The sequence below is a fragment of the Vidua chalybeata genome, chromosome 13, assembly GCF_026979565.1.
Source record: "Vidua chalybeata isolate OUT-0048 chromosome 13, bVidCha1 merged haplotype, whole genome shotgun sequence".
NCBI lineage: Eukaryota > Metazoa > Chordata > Aves > Passeriformes > Viduidae > Vidua > Vidua chalybeata.
In genome coordinates, this window is record NC_071542.1 from 11,104,444 (window position 1) to 11,120,140 (window position 15,697).

General features: G+C 43.0%; 1 protein-coding gene across 3 annotated transcripts in view; it reads right to left on the reverse strand.

Moving 5' to 3' along the window:
• HOMER2 (homer scaffold protein 2) overlaps positions 1-15,697 on the reverse strand; it is a 53,361-nt gene that overhangs the window by 31,326 nt on the left and 6,338 nt on the right. The window lies entirely within an intron of this gene.

Consider the following 15,697-nt stretch of genomic DNA (forward strand, 5'->3'; position numbering starts at 1 on the left):
ATTTCATTAGATGCAAACCAGTCAATCAACCTGGGAAGTGAGGGGGGAAAAGAAACAGAACCAAACTCCAGCCTTGATACAGATATTGCCTTTTCAGCTCTCAGTGGGTGATGCAGCACCCCTGACATCCTGTTCCTAAACATGGAAAGCCTTGCTCAGATGCTGCTTCTCCTCAAGAAGACTGTGCACACAATGGAGGGGTTTTGTTTTACCTTCAATGTGTGACCAAGCAAATCACACAGAAAAGCAGAGAAGACTCAGGACCAAAAGAACCAAATGTGATACATACAAAGTCATCTGGGTTAAAGATCAGAATTAAGACTTTCTTAAATATCATACAACTAAATTCACCACCAACCATACCTTTAATCCAAGTTTAGCAGTAGAAGTGAACTGCAAAGCAAGCTCTACTGAGTTGTTAAATGCATTTTCATGCTTTTGGTTTTTAAAAGCTACATTATTTTATATTTTAAAAGCTACACTGTTTTATATTAAGTGTACCACTCAATATATTCTTGTCCCATATAAAATATGGGACAAGAATATGAATAGGTAATTGACAGAATTACAATAGGATCCAAAACCAATGGTACTACAACAGAGCTACCACCCAGAAATTTAAATTAAAATCGAGGGGAGTAAATTTGCAAATATGAAACAGATGAAGTGATTTAAGAGTACAATTAGCTCAGGAAAGATGGAGTGAACTTGCAAAGCCCAGCAAGACCTCAGGAGGGAGAAAATAAGAGAGTGGTTTTCTCTTTGCAAGACTGACACAAAGTTCTACATTTTTCCAGGGGCTTGCAGGTTTCTGGACAGACAGCTGTGCTGAACCATGTAAAATACTTACTCGAAATAAACTGAAATGACAATGGGACTGTCATATTACAGCTGTCAAAGAGTAGCATTTGCTTCAGTTCTCCCTTATCAGTAACTTGCTGAACCCAGCTCTCATTTCACGGGCCAATATCAATGCCATCCTCAGCTGGGTGGAAAGAAGGGGCAGGATTCCATAACATTTTAAATACTTTCCTTATCCATTACACAGGATTAGCATTGTAACACCTACAGAGGTCATGGAGTTTGTCTGCAATGACAAATTCAGGGAGGGGAAGTTTCTCCCAAGCTGTTTAATCTCTTAAGAAATGTACATTCCTTGAGAGAAAAATAATTTTGGCATTTTTTTGCCTTTTACATAGTTCTGTATTTTCAGTTGACTCTATTAAAACCAAGGTAGCATGACCTGGTATTGTAGTCTAAATGTTAGGAATTTTCCTCCACACAAACCTATTCCACAAACAACTTTAATTCTGTTACATTTTCTTAACTACACCAGAAAACACAGTTAAAGGCATGCCTGGCTGCTCTGCAGCAGGGACAGTAAGCATTTAAAGTAAACCTGGAGATAATAAAAGTAGAATGAAGGCAAAGGCCCCACAACTATCTATCTATTTGTTCAGGAACCTTGACTGAAGCTGCTGCTGTTGAAACAAGAGCTGTATACATACACCCAAGTGGATAAATCAATGGATAGTGAAGCTCAGGGCTGCAAACATCCGTTTATCCATTCAATCTTTCGTTAAGAAGAAAAGGCAAAACCTCTGTTTCTAATCCTATGATTATCAACAACAAAGCCCACGTGCAATTTGTCTTTCTGTGTCACAGTGACAGCGTGCTAGTTGATAAATTATTAAAAATAAGAAAATGCAATGTGCAAACTTAAGCATTTTAAATCATTTGAGGTAGCTGATCTGTTGACCTTTAGTTGGGACTCAGATTTGGAAGGACCAGTTGGATGCTCCACGTGCCTCTGGTCTTCCTGCCATAGGTGGCTCTACAGGTCAGCAAAGCCCCCAGACTGATTTCTGACTCCCTGAAGAAGAGGAAGCACCCCCAGAATACAACCCAGAACCCCCCAGCACCCCCAGAACACAACCTCCTGGATTTTCTGACATTGTCTTTTAATAATTAAGAAAAGCAGATACATTTCTGTGGCTGTGTGTGCCCTGCTGCAGTTCTGTGCCCCAAGGAGCCCAAAGAGCCCACGATTTATCACCAGCACCAGGAGCTGGTGGCACCATGTTCCCACCACAGCAGGATGGCAAAGCCACCTGCAGTGACAAACTCCAGAGGTACAGCTTCAGCACGGGGGAAACGCGCACTGCATCCCAAACTCCTCTGAGCAGTGACACACACACACAGGCAACTGTGAAACTGTGGCACTCAATTTTCAAGTGAAATGCTAAATTAGGTACTTTTTAAAACCTTCACCATGGCCCTACAGAGCTCCAAATTGAGAATGATTATTCTGTCTTAGTCACTTTTAACTTTTCTGCGTTCAAGAAAGCACTTTACTGGTAGAGGAATGACTTTGTTTCCCAGGGTTCCTTTCTTTTTCATTTTATCGGAGATTTATCAGCTTTTATGATAAAAAACCAGCAATGCCAACTTGAGACTCCAGCAGCACATTCTGCATGGTTTGAGCCCTGTGAGCTGGTTGTTCTGTGAGGCTGCCAGTTTGCCCAGGGAGGCAGGAGCAGCAGCACTGCCAGCCGGGCTTGGACCCACACACAAAGGCAAAGAGAATTTATGAATATTTAAAATCTCATGAATTTTAACCAAAGTTTTTAATGATTGATTAAATACTCTTTAAAAAATCCCAACTGTTTAAAAATCAATTTGACACTAATATCCACTGCTCAGAGTAAAGCTGCTTGAAAAGTCAGACAGGAAAAGTAGAAAATCACACCTAATAATTCTTTATCTGGTAATATAATTTAAGACAGAAAATGTTTTTTCATTATCAAATCTGGCAAGCATGTTTCATAAATATAATTGCATTTTTCATGTCATCGTTTTACACATTTTAGTCAACCTTTAATTACTGTCCTTGCTTCATAAGAGTGAAATCTCAAGTAAAAAACAACCACTCTCCTTTAATGTCATTAACCTTTTCCAAAGAATTTTAAAAGCAAACCACAAGATTCTCGAGCTGACCAAGTGCTTCACAGCTGTGTTAGATACAGTATCACTTTCTGGTTAATACACAACCATGCCAAGTTTTACAAGTGTGTGACTAGCTGCAAGCCATGTGTTTTATATTACTCTTCCTAATCAACGGCAATGCACTCTCACTTAGGAAAAGTTCAAATTATTTAATTCAAATTTCCTTGTTTATCACTTGAATCATGAGCACAACCAGTGATTTAAATCACTTCAGCTGTAAAGAGCCCTTGGTGGCTGGCAGGCAGCATCCTCTGGGCTGTGGGATGCTGGTGGCCAATGGAGCCGTGACACAGCAAGCTCCAGCTGGGCGGCACCCGGGAGAGCCAGGGATCCTGGATCCATGTGTGGGGCCACGTGGAGCCAGCTCCACAGCAGGCACTGATGAGAGAACACTTCTGTACTACAGCAATCCTTTCTGCTAGTAAATAAAACAAATAAAACTCACATGGGTGCCTGTGGGATCAGCACCCAAACACATTTAAATGCTCCGAGTGCCCAGTGCACATCAGGTGGATGCACTGACCATGAAGTAACTGGGACAAAATAATTTCTGTACGATCTGGAACATCAAATATGTTTGTGACAGGAGCTCTGGTACTCCACCTGAGGCAAAACACTAATTACACATTTTTTAAAACTTTCACTAGCAGATCACTTAACATTTCTGGGATAAGGATTCCTACTTTACAGCACAGGATTATTTATGCTCTCCCCACACTATCTGTAGACAACTTTGCATTAACTGTCTAATTGAAATAAAAATATTTTTTAAAAGCACATGTCTTCATATCTCTGCCATTTGGTGGAGGATGCACATGCCTGCAGAGATTCTGGAACGTGGTGCTTCCTGCTACAGCCCAGCATCATGCACACGTTGAGTTTATAGCACCTGACAGTGCCAGCAGATCTGCAGTGATTTGCTGTAACAAGTATTAGATAATGAGGATCTCTAAAGAAAAAAGAGTAGATGCAAATGCAAAATCCTACTTTGTGACATATCCCCCATCATTGGTCACAATACAAAAAACTGTATTTGCTGAACACAACATGATAAAATTGGTGCCAATAGTTATTTGGACTGAACATTGCTACTACTGCCTCACGGGGCACTGAAAAGAATGAACCCTCTATGTACATACATGGTAGTTTGGAGTGCCATTTGTATTTATTCAGATCATGGATGGAGATTTTTCTCCTATTTGAAATACTTATCTTGATGAAAGTCCAGACCAGTTATGATGCCTAAAAACTACCTGTGAAAATAGTTTATCTGTTAACTCTACTCACTTGTGTATACACGCAGGTCTCAAACTTTGAAAAAGCAACCCCTCTCCCCAAAACACCAAAACTGAAGTAAAGGCAGGCCTGTGATGGAGACATAACTGCTGTGGGGAGAAGTTGCAGTTCATGGTGGCACTCACAGCAATTAGCACAGTGGTTGCAGTTTATACACAATATTAATCTTTGCTCCAAGCAAAAATTAGAGTTCATTACCCTCCAACCTGTTACCTTTATGCATTCAACACTTGTGCCATCTTGGATCAAATCTTTTCAGAAAAAAAGAGAACCACACAAATGGGTTTCTTAATGATGACAGAGGATGAAGTTAAAGGATCCCTTCTGACCTCACTGCACACACTCCAGTCAAGACAAAACCAGCAAATTCAGCTGCCTCAGCCCAGTGCCTGAAGTACTGGAACCTCAGCACCCATCACTGCCCAGCTCATGGCTGGGGTCAGGGACCAGCATGCAGAGCTGGGGAGAGGCAGACACGAAATCTCTGCAATCTTTGGATGTGGCAGCAGCAAACTGGCATTAGGAGAGCAGGGAGTTTATTCCCTTCCCAAACTGCCATATGCTAATGAATCCAGGTCACTCAGATCTCACCAGGTGCCACAGGCAGGTTCTGGTGCCGGCTGCCAGCGCACACAACCAGCAGAGCAATGAGAGCCTGCTTCAACTTGCAAGGGTGCAAAACCCAGCATGAGGAGAGCAGGTGGGAAATGGCTCCATTTTCCACCTGAGGAAACGCCATGGAGAGTGAGATGGCATCCCAGGATAACTGAGCCACTAGCAAGCCTGGAAATAAAATTCATCACCTCCTTTCCTCTCTGCAGCTCTGCTATCACTATCATTGCAGGGCAGTTTTATACCACATCTACCCAGGGAAGTTTTTGGCTATGTGAGGCTAAATCAACAGCTGAATATTCACCACTCAACAAAAAAGAACTAATAGTCTGTACAGAGCAGAGAGAAGCTCTCAGTGCATTTGACAGCTGCTCCTCCACACTGTGGAGGAAGGTGGGATGGGGTGCCTGCAAACCAGCAGCCTGCAGCTCCCATTGGTCCTGCAGTGCAAACAATCCTTCCTCCTCACACTTATTTCCACAGCAAAAATCACTTTTAAGGATGGAGACATAACCCCGAGCAGCACAGGGCTGAGAGAGAGGGAGGATTTACTATCAGTTGTAAATGGGGATGGGAGAACTGGCCTGGAGTGATGGGCTGAGCTGGTTTTGCTGCTGCTCTTTATTGTCTATTAAAAAAAAAAACCACAAAACATACAGGCACCTCTGAAAGTGCCACTGTCAGTACTCAGCAGTCAAGCCCTGTGCTGCCAGGTGGCATTCCCTCCCAGAAGGGTGGAAGGTACAGGGAATGACTTCTGGAAAACCCTGCCTGCTGGGACAAAAATTACACTGCCCCTAAAAGAGACAGAAAGAGAAAAAAAAAAATAAAATTTACTCAAAGTCTTTCTTTTCAGTCTTGAAATTCCTATTTTACAGGCAGACCAAGCTCCTCATGATGTGGCTGAAGTGCTGAATTTGGCAGCAGTGTTAATCAAGGTCATGCAACTGTTCAAATATCCAGTCATGATTCTCTGGTGCCCACTTGATATTAGATTTGATATCAACTCACCTGCAGAAATATATGAACTTCGTGCAAAAAAAAAAATCCATCTTTTTAGCTCCCTTCAGTTACAGGCATTATTATTTCAACAGAATATAATTAGCAAAAGTGCTTCTTGCATTTTTAGGGAACATAATAGTTCCAGTTACTTAGACAAAAAAAAAAATAGAATAAAACTAGCTAGCTAAAGAATTGTCTGTTAAAAGCACAGACATCGATTAAACTAATTTTTGATTTGTGGCTTAGAAAATCCAAAAAGAATAAATCTTCAGGACAAAAGCTCTCAGTATGAAAATCCTTGTAACATCTGTGAGGTCTCACAACACCACTGTGCCTTTATGAAGCCAATATCCAAATTAAAAGGCTTAACTTGGCCACTGAGGAAGCTCACACTTTATTTTGGGGCCATCTCCAGGGGTCTATTAACCTTTCAAGACACTGAATAAACACTCATACACAGGTGACAGGAACTGAGAGGACCTTGAACTAATCCTCCATAGGTAAGGTTACTTATTGGAAAAAACCAAGTTGAGGCACATGTGTATGAAAGTGGTGGTGTAACCGATCATTTCAGAGTTTTTTTTCTGAGAAGACATTTAAAGGGGATCCATAGATCTGCACCTCAGTAATGTTAGCACGGCCTCCCATTTGCAAAGGTGTGAATTCAAACTCTGCAAATAGGAAAAAATATTTGTACTCTGTGTACAGCCAGCACCTTTCCCACCCTTGTGACAAATGAAGCTGGATCAGCATGTGAACAGCCCCCCAGAGCCATCCTATTGCTCTGGATTGGTTAAAAATTACATCCTCTGTATTCACCCCAGCTCCAGTGGAGTTAATGCTTCCAGCACAGCCTCCTCCGTGGCACAATGTTTGCATTGTAATATTTCAGGGAGAAATGCCATTGTAAATGGGAAGCATAAACCCTGGAGTGGAGAGAGCAGGTCCCAGGAGCAGGAGCACGTTCCCTCCCTCCCCTGCAGTCTCCATCCTGGCACAGACCAAGGGCACAGGGGGATGACCCAGATGCCCAGCTCTGGATCACAGCATGCCTGCATGGACCAAGGTCTACCCCGTGCAGCTGGCCTTGGGAAGGAATTCATTTTGCCTTTATAAACAAGCAGAAAATTCCTTCAATGCAGTAGTGGAATCTTTCTATCTTTACTTTTAATCCTTTGTACTTCTGCATGGCAGAAGGCTCGGGGCACTTTGAGGTTGTATGGGCTATTTCATGTCTATTTACAAAATGAAGAGAGTAAATGTCAGAGGATATATGATCAAAACACACCATACCTCCAAACAGAAGACTGGAGTGAAAGACCATGGGTGTGCATGTAAAACCCACTGACACCACCAGGGCAGCACCTTTATGACATTTTCTCCTCCCATGCTATAGGAATTTGCATGGCTGATGAGGATATCGTCACACAAAGCATTCTGAAAAGCTGATTTCAATCAGTGGCGTAATCAAAGCCTCAGTATTGCAAAATAATATGATTAAACACTCCATTATTTCAAACACCACAGCACTAAGCAAATCCTTGGAGGGGAGTGCTTTTGTGCACTAATCCATGCATGTAATTATCGATATGCTTTCCCATGCCCTATTCAAATGCTCTCCCCTGAGGCTTTTCTTCCACTTACACTAGGGAAGAAAAAAAAAAAAAAAAGCCAATCAGTTCAGTTTAAAGAACAAGTTGTATAACTCTTTTTGATCTACTGCCTGAAGGATCAAATAAGGAATTCTACCAGCTGTAACGTCAGAAGCAAACGATAGGGCTCTGCTTGTCCCGGTGGCCACCACCACGTGCCAGCAGCACGGGCAGGACACGGCTGTGCCCTGTGCTGGGACACGCTGCCACCCGGGCTGCTGCCAGAGCACCTGGGGCAACAACACCCTCAGCTCTGAGCACTCCACTGCAAGGAAAAGGGTGCCAACAGATGGCTTAATACAAGGCCGCATGTCTTTAATGAAACTTAAGGATGTAAAAATTAAAAGCAATTAAAGGATAAGCAATTTGCTCTGTGAGAGATTAGAAAGATGCAAAGCAATGCCCACACCAGGTTTTCAGTGCAGGTGTTGACTTGCCTGTGCTGAGAACACCACCAGGCTGGCAACAGCACTGCCATGTTTAAATGGATTTGATCTTACCAGCCTCCTGCTAGAGCAAAACATGCAAAAGACAAAAATCACAAAATATGGTCAAGAGCACCAAAGACAGTGTATTAAAAACAGGAAAGAGAGGTTCCAGTGCAAGCACAGCCCTGTGCTCACAGGGACCCCACAGCTGCAGCTGGGCAAGGGCAAGGAGCTGGGCACAAAGAGGCACGGCTAGAGCCAGCCTCAGTCCCCACCCAATGCAGCTGATATCAGACAACCTGAAAAGAAGCAGATTCCCATTTTCTGGTGATTTTAATAGACTAATAGAATTATCAGGCAGAGTACTGTGGTTGCTGCTTGCACGCAGGCAAACTGGGGGACACAGCTCCTGGCACCCATGGATTTCCTAGCAGCCAATAAGAGAAGGGAATGACACATTTCTTCTGCTGCAAGTTAAAAATACAAAGGAAATTTCAAACATTTAGAAGCTAACATTATTCACTTTGATCTTTAAAAATATAACACCATCTGTAGCCGTCAGATTTACAGTACAGATCTCAGCTATGTACATTATTTGTTAGTATAAAAAGCTGTCAGCAGCCCCGGTGCAAAAGTGAGGATCCTCTGGCAATCTCCTGAGTTTCAGAGAGAATTACTAACCTGAAAAACTTAACCATCAGGTTCTTCATGAGCAACACAGTATCTACAAAACAAAAAGCCTACCACTTCCCTTGCCAAAACCCCCCAAAACGAAATCCCTGCAACCTGCTTACACTGCAAAGTGTACATATTTGCAGGTAATATTGGGGAGAACTTACCCCAGACCTATCTGAACCTCAACAGCCACCTACTTCTGATCCCTACAGACCTGTTCCCTGGCACTTCTGATTTCTGCATGTCAATGCCTCCAACCTTGTAGGTTATGCACAGGTTATACAAAATGTGAGGTATGAAAGGATTTAATTTCAAGTATCAGCATTTTTCATGCTCTGCAGGTCCCATAACTACAGTTAAAATGAAAATATGCCAAAAAAAATTGTATTTTCCTGTCAGCAGAGTCTCAAAATTAGTGTGGGCTGGCTGAAAATTTGTAGAATAAACAAAACATAGCACACATGCCTTTTATAAACTTATTATGCAAGATGAGTTTGGGTAATATGCAAAACCAAATAAAACGTTCAAATTATTTTCTCAATATGCATTAGCTATTCCAAATTTAACCCCAGTTTTAAGGAGGTGACAGTCCTGAGGGGCCAGGCTGGGACACAGGCCAGGGGAGAGATTGGCAAGAGCAGTCAAAAGTCAGAACTCTTAAAATGTCAGATCATTAATAGTTTTAAAACCAAAAGGCCTTGACCTTTTTAAAAAATATATTCACTCTGCTGAAAAACTCTCTTCTCAGTTTTCTGAAGTCAAACAAGAAACTTTGGAAATGAATTCTTACCTGTATGATGCTAATGATGACTTTTCTCACGTTTGTAGTATTCAGCTTTTTGTGCCTCAGAAATTAATACAACAGGAGAGGACACAGTATTTTTTTTTTTGTCTGTGATATACTTTGTCCTGCTGATTGAAAGACTGCACTTAAATCTGTCTCTGCCTTATGAAATTAAGGTCTACTAGACATTAAAAAAATCCAATTAGTGCTACAAAAATTAAGGCATACCATTTCCTCAGTCTCATTTACACTAATATAGACTTTTTTCCTTTCTGTCAAGGGTGAAGGACACAGCTGAATGATGGCATTTTTTCCATCTCATTTATATATTGATGTAATAAGGGCAGACAGGTAGGCCTATGCAAGTGCTGATTCTGTCAGCAGCCCAAGTTGCCAGGACTGTGAATATTGTCACTTATAGATTGATAAATGGACTACACGGACTAATTGTATTCCAGTGTCTCTGGACAGATGGCAAATCTTACAGCCATATGGTGATTATTTCCACTGAGCTGAAAGTATATTAACACTTACCAAATGTTTAAAATGATGAGATGATCTAAAATAATTTTTCCGTGGACGTGGATAAAAACAAAGGGCCGGGCTGGGCTCCCTCGCAGGGTTCCCCTCCGTGCAGGCTCCAGGGCCCGCGGGGATATCGATGGAGCCGGCTGCGTGCTGGGCCTGAGCTGGAGGCTTTGTGAGCACCCAGTGCTGATTCCAGCTGCTCTGCATGGCCCCTGGGCAGTGCCCCTCTCTGCCGGCTGCCCTAGGAGCAGGCAGCACTGAGACATGCACTTCCTTCTCCTGGTATTTCTCATTCCTTCTCTCTGGTTGAAGAAATACTGAAGTTATTGTCCTACTTTTAAAGGGAGCCATATCCCCAGCCCTGCCCCCTGAAAATCCAGTGAAGGACTGCCCAAACCCTGAACACAGGATCTCTGGAGTAGGACTGACCCAGCAATGGGCACCTGCAGCCCAAAAAGCCAACCGTGTTCTGGGCTGCATCCCGAGAACAGGGCAAGGGAGGTGATTCTGCCCCTCTACCTGCTCTCGTGAGACCCACCTGGACTACTGCATCCACCTATGGGCCCCCCAGTGTAAGAAGGATGTGAAGCTGTTGGAGTGAGTCCAGAGGAGCACACAGAGATGATTAGAGGGATGGAGCACCTCTCATCTGAAGACAGGCTAGGAGGTTTGGGTTTTCAGCCTTTCAGTACCTAAAGGGGCTACAACAGAGCTGGAGAAGGATTCTTTACAAGGACATGTAGTGAGAGAACAAGGGGGAATGGCTTTAAACTGAAAGAGGGCAAGTTTAAATTAGATAGGGAGAAATTTTTCCCTGTGAGGATGGTGAAGAACTGGCATAGGTTGCCCCAAGAGGTTGTGGATACCCTATCCCTGAAAGTGTTCAAGGCCAGGCTGGATGAGGCTTTGAGCAACTTTGTCTAGTGGAAGATGTCCCTGCCCATGACGGAGAGTTTAGAACTAGATATTTAAAGTGCCTTCCAACCCAAACCATTCTGTGATTATACATGCAATAATGCATTTTGCTATCCCCATGTGTGCTCCCAAAAGAGAAATCAACTGGGAGGAGACAGAAGTGTGCCCCAGCAATCCTGTGAAGCAAACCAAAGCAGCTGAACAGTGACCAGAGGCTCACCCTGCTCGCTGCCAGCCCTGTACCCATTGTGGAGTTCTGCAGCGCTGCTTCAGCACCGAGTGGGCAGCCCAGTGGTTCCCCAGCTGCAGGTGGAACACAGCAGGCTGGTACACATCCCTTCTATGAGTTATGCAGCAGTGAATTCACCCTTCAGAACAATGGGAGAATACACGCAGGAGACCTGATCCTCTTCTGCTCTAAGTTTCTGCTTATTTATACCAAACAAATGTGAGCAAAATCAGCCCAAATTCTCCACAGATGTTTATGCTGGAATAATAAACACATATCACACAAGTCAAATGATTTTTTGCTTTGCTTTCAGAACAAAATTCTGAACATTTGTTTGTTTTAAAATAGGATTGAAAATAATGTTTTGTGTTCTGCAGGAATTTGTTTTGCATGCACTTTCATGATAGGAAAGTCCTTGCTAGTGGAAACAGCCACCTCCTTTGGTGGGGGTAAAAAAAGTTCACGTATCAGTTTCCCCTATTTGCCATAAGTAAAATACAGCAAATCAAGAGCTGGAAACTGCACTCTTCATAGTCCCTGTGATCTAAAATTAATGCCTGGTGTTGGTATGCAGAAGGATCAAGTACTGGCTCACCCACTGAGGACAAGGTGCCAACTGGTGAAAAATTCTTACTATGCTTTTCACACATTCACACTTTAGCACCCAAAGTATTAAACAGACTTAATTTTTAAGGCCTCTTTTGCAGGTCTCACTAAACACGGGGGTTTTTAGGAAGCTTTACTACCCCTGAAAGGCAGCAAAAGAATGTATCAGTGGCCCATTTCTCCCTAGACAATGCAGACTAGCCCTGTGTTTTTCCATGCGCCTCCCAGCCAACACTGACCCGGGTCTGGAGCTGCTGCCACCCTGGGCTCCGGCCAGGCTGTCCCCCCAGGCAGCAGCTCCACTACGGGGGAAGGAGAAGTGCCAAAAAGGAGATGGAAAAAGAAAAGAAAGAGGGGGAAAAGTAACTTAACTCCAAGGTGCAAAGTCTGGACCACCTGTCTAACTCAGGGAAATCAGCTGTTCTTTAGTGGAATAACAGACAGCACTGAACTATCCCAAATCGTTCCCAGCAGTTGTGTGCCTATTTTATCTTCTGGCCAATAATTCAGAGGTCATCCTGCAAAGCAGCTGCTGAGCAAAAACTCTTTCCAGTACAACCTCATGTCACTTATGCTAATTTAACAGTTATTGGGAAGGGTGTTGGAGATCACTGCAATATTACTTTGGTATTTCACAAGAGAAGCCATAAAGAGTTGCACAATATTGCTCTCCCTCCAAAGGACAAGGATGCCAATTCATAAGGCAGGGAGGAAAGACCAAGCAGGGAATGCAAAGTGGATTAGATATTTTGATTCCTTTCCAAACCCTAAGCTTAAAATATAAAAAACTTTGGCAACTTCTCCCCCATAGAATTTGAAATGCTAATTTCTAACTCAATGGAGAAAAGTTCTTGCAAAGATCTGAACAATACGTATGCAGGATTATTACTCTGCGGCTGAAAAATTTAGAACAGACCTTCCCTGTGGAGGAAAAAGCAGGTAACCACAACCACAGGAGAGGTCTTTACCCCAGGCTTAGGTCCAGCTGATGAAGGAAGCTGTCCCTAAAGCCCTCTGCAAAACCACAGGCTTTGCAGAAAAGGCTGGGGAGGAAAAGCAGGGCGAGACAGATTGCTATGAGCATCAGGCTGCACACTACCACGTCCTTGAAAGCTGATGCATCTCCCATAATATGCAATTTTGAAGGTCTCAGAAAACACATACTCAGAACCTTCTGACTGAGGAAAGTCTTGGAGGATCACATGGAAACTTTAAAGACATTATTTGTCCTTTGGAGCTCTCAAAAGACAAAGTGAAATTTCTCATTCCCATTCAAATACCCATTTTCCTGCTCCAAAGCACACAGGAAGGTGAAAGAGGCGCAGAGGGGAAAGAAAATTTCCCCAGGGAAACATGGACACAGACATGCTTCTGGATCTGCCTGGGAGATGAGCAGCTTCCCATCTACCCCAAATAACTCCTAAACCAACAATTCCTTCACTGGAGCGTGGGATCTGGGCCTTGCTTCACAGCTATTGTGTTTCATTGTAACTGAGATTACAGACTCAAGCTTCCAACTCCTTTCCCTTGAATTTGGGTGGGTGTAGTGAAGTGACAGATCCCGGTTCTCAGTCAAGCCAGTTTCTGTTCTTCTTTAAAAGGACCATAAACCAAATTAGATGGGGTTTTATGAATGAGCGTTTTTAGAAGACATTTTAAATACAAGTTTATGAGGAACACCTCTATAAACAACAGGCAACAGAAAATTATCTATCTCCTGTAATGAACTATGCAAGTGACAAACAGCTGTCAAACATAAAATAATCATGAAAAGAGAGAGTTCTCATTCACCTGTGTGCTGTAAAGTTTTAGGCAACTAAATCTCCTTCATTATTTCATGAAACAATAAATTTGTCCCTATCACAGCTGGAGGAGAGGGGATTATTATGACAATCACCGAATTTAACATGAACTGAGTACAAAGATACTTTTATCTCCTCCTTGTACACCCAGGGGCAGCAGCTGTGCCCTTGCTGTACACTGTGCCCATGAGCATCGCCCACTTTCTGTCCTGTCTGGGCAGAAACCTCGTGGCAAGTCAGGGAGGAATATTTCAGCTTTGGAGTTTTTTTTATCAGGGGTTTGGACCACATGAGGGTGTAAGAAGGACTTTATGAGGACTTTACCTGGAAGGGGAGTGCTTTTGTGTACAGACCACACAAGATACAAACTCAGCACATGTAATATTAAGGGGGGGGGAAGTGAAAAAAGGGAACTGCATATATACTATGTTAGTGTTTAAGAGAGTGGGTGAAGTGGCTAGACCTCTTCCTTTGTATAAAGGTGGAAGGAGATTAAACTGACCACCTTGAGGCTCTCAAGCTATAAAATCACACTTGCACGTCAGGACATACTATGTAGTGGAAGAATAATCTGAACTGACAGCTCTGGGGGAAAGTTAAGCTAATGGGGACTGATGACATCACCTTCAGGATTGGCACCACATCATCCTGCATGCCAGAAAACTGCTCCATCCCAAAAGGTAGGATCCTCCAAGGGCAATTGTCATCAACTCTGCAAGCCAAATCTGCCAGCTGGAGGCATGGAACAAGTTTTAAATCTGTAATTCATACAAACTCATCTATGTAATTTGTAGGACTTGGGGTGGTTGGGTGACACAGGGACAACTACACTGTTGCCATCTTTGCACCAGTGTCTGAACTACCCACCAGAATAGAGCTCCTGCCTCATCTTTAGACACCACCATCTGTGAAATAACTGATAAAAAGGTGTCAGACTCTCCCCACATGTCCCACGCATCCTCCAAGCAGCCCTGAGTGCTGGCTGGGGACATTCTGCACTTGTCACCTCAAAGAACTTCTCCACCTTTTATCAAATGCTCTAACTGAACATTTTCAATACCACAAAACGTTGTAGATTCCCACAAACAACTGCAGAGAGACATTTTCGATGTGTGCCACAGATTCATAGTGGGAAGCTGCAGTACAAAGCCTGATAAAACCAGGGAATGAAACAAAGACAACAACAAAGTGTTGCTGTCACAGATTACAGAGCAATTCACCAACAGCAGAGAACTTGAGTCAGTCATTGCAACACAAATAATATGAGGGGACACTGCTCCTTGAAGTACTACCTTTCAAAAGGAAAAGCTTTGAGTACTCCCCAGCTCTGGCTACACTGTCCTTCTTCCAGGGACGAAACAATAAGTAATTGAATACTAAAAAATAAAATGCTCACACCTCCACATATAAAATTAAGATTTCCCTTCAGAGCCAAGCAAGATTAAAATTTTGTATTTCCCCCCCCCCAAGAAATACAGTGCTTCCCTTTCTGAGTAGAATCTACTGCAAAGCATTAAGCAAACAAGTATTTATTCAGTAAGCACTCATACAGCACCATTTCACAGTTCCACAAGGAAGGATCCTCAGTACAAGCAGAAGCAGCTTTAGGAAGAAAATATTTTACAAGCTGGCTACGCATTTTTAAATGTATTCCACAGAGGCCTTTGCTGTCTTGCTGCACTGAGGTACTAAACATTGCCTGATAAGAATGCAGTTGCAGGATTATTATTATTATAATGAAAATGCTAATGGGGAGCAACACTGGCAGCTCTGGAGGGCTCTCCCAGGCCTCTTGATGCATAGGCAGAAAAGTGCAACTTCTACAGAAATTTTCTTTCTGAATCACAGAAGGGTTTGAGTTTCTAAATCCTGTAGGCTGCAGTGAAACTTCCAGATGGAAAGGAAACAGTTTGTCCCTTCAGGAATTCTTACAACTTGCATTTTGATAAGCCATGTCAAATAAATAAAATCAGATCAGTGCACGGAGGAGGCAGGAAAGGAGGGTGCGGTGCCTCTGAAGGAACAGGTCTGCACAGTAAGCAGCACTCACTGCTGCTCACACCTCCATCACCCTCTTTTTCCTCATTTCCCTCCTCAAATCTGCACACTCTCGCTCCATGATAAAGCCACTGTTGTTTTGCAGCTGAAGCTCTTGCTAGCCT